The following is a 4,624-nucleotide window of genomic DNA, read 5'->3' as shown; positions in this document are numbered from 1 at the left end:
ATTTATTTTTTTTAATTTTTTGTGTATTTCACTTCATGCACTACAACTACATAATTTGTCTCTCCCTTCATATCAGCGATGTTCTACCCTCGAACACTATCCCCTCTCTGAGCAAAAAATTCTTGTCGTGGGAAGCTGTAGTAAATCACAGTGTATTCCACAGTATACTTTCTTTGATTTCAAATGTTTATGGCAATGACTTCTTGGCCTGGTATAAGAGGACTGTGGATTCTGCGTCTCTGTCAGTATAGCACCATCACTGGGACTCCTATTAGATAGCCTGATGTTGTCCTCTGTCATGGAGATTCTGTTGTTTTCTATTTGTAGGACTTGTCCCATGTGCACTCCAACAAGTCCTCGATAGTGTAGATATTTGGTGGTCAATTCAAAACTATGGATCTAGGCCTGAGGTTATCTTATCTGGTTAATCCTGCTGTCCCATTCCCAAGCCCTTATTGTAGGCTCACCAGCTACCTCTTCAACCAGTGCATCACTGCCCAGCAGACAAGAAGCAGGGCCAACTCTGCTGTGCATAAGACTTTGGGGCTGGCTCACCTGCATTCCACACATCCAGGATCAGTTCTAGGTGAGATTCAGGGCCTTTTTTCTCAAGTGCTATTGCAGGTAAGTGTCAGAGCCACCTCTCTTGCCCTCATGAATCCCTTCAGGCCAACTCTCCTGTCCACTGCCAGTGGCAAAGGCAAATGGAGGAGAGGCAACATTTCTCTCACTGCTCCCACAAACTTCAGGACCAGCTCTCCCACACTCACAGGCTTAGGGCTAGCTTACATGCAACCCTTGTATGCTGTAGTATGCTGTCCATGTGAGGTGAAAGATCTGCTCTCTGGAATGCTGCAGCAGGTAAGGGACAGACCCAGATATCTGACGGCCTTGGTGCCTGATTTTCTGCCTGCTGTAGGTGGCACAAGCTGGAGTGGACATCTCTTCCTAGCATATGGCACTACATAGCAGAGAAGTGGCAGTACCAGCATTCCCATTTCCTGGCCGGCCCTCAGGTTCAGTTTTTCTGCCTCCTTCCAACAGGGCCAGCTCTACTCTGCTGCCCAGGTCAGATGCAGTGGCCTGCTGTCCTGCATGCTGCAACTGAAGAAAGGTAAGACAAGCTCTCCTGCTTTCATGAGCCTAGCACCAGGTCTTCAGCCCACCATAGGTGGTAAGGGTTGAAGTGGGTATCTCTCATTCATGCACTGAACAGGAGATAATTGCTAAGGCAAGTTCTTCAGTGCTTGCTTGTATGCTCTGGGAAATCTCATCTACAACTCCTGCAATATGTGGGCCTAGGCTTTCCTGAATACTGCAGTTGGTTAGTGCCAGGGTCAGCTTTTCTACTCTCATGTCCCTATAGCCAGCTCTTCTAGAATGCCCAGGTGAGAGGTGGGGCCAGTTTTACACAGCCCTCAGATGTCAACATGCCCCCAGGGCAGTAGCTGAGACCATATCTTTGGTCATAACAGACTCTACTGGTACAGGAACAGAGATCCAGACATGCCCGCTGATGGCAACACAGTCCAAAACTCCTCATGGTTCCAGGTGGCATCACACGCTAATCACCTCAGGATGTTTCTCACAACCCTCCAGTCTCTAGTTCTGCCTCTTTTCTTTGTGCCCACATTCTTCTGTTTCTTCTTCTCTTCATTATTCTACCACTTTATTGTTTCTCTTAATAGTGTCTGAGGTCTCTGAGTGTCTGCAGTTGTCTCAGGCATGGTCTCAGGAATGCTATGCCCTTTTCATGCATTCTTGTTCAAGTCAGGGATCATCTCAGACATGGCCTGTTCTCTAAGACTGCCCAGGGCTAGACTGGTGGTCATTTCAATTTAGATCTTTGTCCTGGCCCCATGCTGCAAGTCTGGTGGTCACTTTCTGCATGTTTCTTGCTCTGTTGCAAGAGTTGCTTTGTGCTATGGCTGTCATTCATTCCTGAACAGGGACCTTGGACCTAAGTGGGGTCTTATAATTTCCAGATCCTCATCCTTCGAGATTGTCGCAGCCTGCTGTCCTCCAATTTGGTTGTCTTCTCAGGTTGGCTGCTCTCAGGGAATCCAGATGTTCATAGGACAAACCATTGACCATAGACATAGCCTTTCTTCTCTGCCACCTACTGACACACTTGTGACACAGAAACAACATTTGCAATGCCTCTAGGAGTCAGGAATACATAACAACCTTGATTATTCTAATTTTATACAACATAGAAATCAAAAGATATAATATCACTTTTCTAGATTATATATTTTCTTCATTTTGCTGTCCATTTATTTTACACTTAAATTCCAGACTGAGTTTCACAACTTTTGAAACTCTTTCAACGATATTAGTGCGTCACATTGAGTTTATTTGCAAGTTGGAGATGATAGACATTTATGGTACTAGAGAAAATGCCCAATAGTTAAGGGCATTTGATTGCTTGATGTGTATCTGGGTATAAGTCTCACTTACAAGATGACACATTGCATCGCACATAATAATAGTGGGAGATTTCAACACTCCACTCTCAGAAATGGACAGAGCATGGAAATGGAAACTAAACAGAGAGACAGTGAAACTAACAGACGTTATGAACCAAATGGATTTAACAGATATCTATAGAACATTTCATCCTAAAACAAAAGAATATGCCTTCTTCTCAGCACCTCATGGTACCTTCTCCAAAATCAACCATGTAATCTATCATAAAACAGGCCTCAATAGATACAAGAAGATTGAAATAATTCCATACATCCTATCAGATCACCATGGACAAAGGCTGTTCTTCAATAACAACAAAACAAGAGAAAGACCACAGCCCACATACACATGGAAGCTGAGCGATACTCTACTCAATGATAATTTAGCACAGAAGAAATGATAAAAGAAATTAAAGACTGTTGAGAATTTAATGATAATGAAGGCACAACATATCCAAACTTATTGAACAGAAAGAGAGCAGTAAAAGAGGAAAACTTATAGCTCTGAATGCCTCCAAAAAGGAACTGGAGAGAGCATACACTAGCAGCTTGATTGTACATCTGGAAGCTCTAGAACATAAAGAATCAAATACAATGAAGAGGATTAGACAGCAAGAAACAATCAAAATCAGGGCTGATATCATTGAAAAAAAAAGCAACCTATACAAAGAATCAACAAATCCAAGAGCTGGTTCTTTGAGAAAAACAACAATATAGAAAAAACCTTGGGCCAGACTAACCAGAGGGTACAGAGAGAATAATAAAATCAGAAATGAAAAGGGAGACATAAGAACAGAACCTGAGGAAATTTAAAAAATTAACAGATCCTATTAAAAAGCCTATATTCAACCAAACTGGAAAATCTGGGTGAAATTGAAATTTTCTGTACAGATACCAGGTCATAAAGTAATATCAGGATCAGATAAACTGTTGAAACAGTCCCATAACTCCTAAAGAAATAGAAGTGATCATGAGAAGTCTTCCAACCAAAAAAAGTTCAGGACCAGATGGGTTTAATGCAGAATTCTATCAGACCTTCAAAGAAGACATAAAACCAATACTCTTTAAACTATTCCACAAAATAGAAACAGAAGGAACCCTATCCAATTCATCCTTTGAAGCCACAATTATAATTATACTCATACCTAAACCATACAAAGACCCAACAAAGAAAGAGAACTTCAGACCAAATTCCCTTATGAATATCAACATAAAAATACTCAATAAAATTCTTGCAAACCAAATCCAAGAACACATCAGAAGGATTATGCACCACCATCAAGTAGACTTCGTCCCAGGGATGCAGGGTTGGTTCAACATATAGAAATCCACCAATTTAATCCACCATATAAACAAACCCAAAGGAAAAAAAAGCACATGATCACCTTATTAGATGCTGAGAAATAATTTGCTAAAATTCATCACTCCTTCATGGTAAAAGTCTTGGAAATATCAGGAATTCAAGGCCCATATGTAAACATAATAAAAGCAATATACAGCAAACCAGTAGCCAGTATCAAACTAAATGGCAAGAAACCTGAAGCAATCCCACTGAAATCAGACACCAGACAAGTCTACCAACTCGTGCCATACCTACTCAATATAGTACTAGAAGTCCTAGTCAGATCAATTAGACAAAAAAAGAAGGTCAAAGGGATACAAATTGAAAAGGGAAAAAGTCATTGCAGATTCTATGATAGTATACTTAAGTGACCCCATAAATTCCACCAGAGACTAACTAAACTTGAGAAACAACTTCAGAACACTGGCTCAATATAAAATTAACTGAAACAAATCAATAGCCTTCCTGTACTCAAAGAATAAACAGGGCGAGAAAGAAATTAGGGATTTAATGGCCTTAACAATAGTCACAAATAATATAAAATACCTCAGTGGGACTCTAACCCAGCAAGTGAAAGATCTGTATGAAAAGAACTTTTAGTCTCTGAAGAAATTGAAGAAGATTTCAGAAAACGGAAAGATTTCACATTCTCATGGATTGACAAAATTAATATTATAAAAATGGCCATCTTGCTGAAAGGGATCTACAGATTCAATGTAATTGCCATCAAATTGTACTCAATTTTCATAGAGTTAAAAAGAGCAATTTGCAAAATCATTTGGAATAACAAAAAGCCGAGGATATTGAAAACTAT

The 4,624-nt window shown here is 40.4% G+C and overlaps 1 non-coding gene across 1 annotated transcript; it reads right to left on the bottom strand.

The window, feature by feature from the left end:
* Positions 1-2,042: 2,042 nt before the first annotated feature.
* LOC116904755 lies at positions 2,043-2,174 on the bottom strand. Its single transcript, XR_004388432.1, has one exon. It is a non-coding gene; the product is annotated as a small nucleolar RNA SNORA17 (small nucleolar RNA).
* Between the last annotated feature and the right edge of the window lie 2,450 nt (positions 2,175-4,624).

This window comes from Rattus rattus, chromosome 6, assembly GCF_011064425.1.
Source record: "Rattus rattus isolate New Zealand chromosome 6, Rrattus_CSIRO_v1, whole genome shotgun sequence".
In the NCBI taxonomy this organism is placed as follows: Eukaryota; Metazoa; Chordata; class Mammalia; order Rodentia; family Muridae; genus Rattus; species Rattus rattus.
The sequence above is the reverse complement of the archived record's forward strand: the minus strand, read 5'-3'. Positions and strand labels throughout refer to the sequence as shown.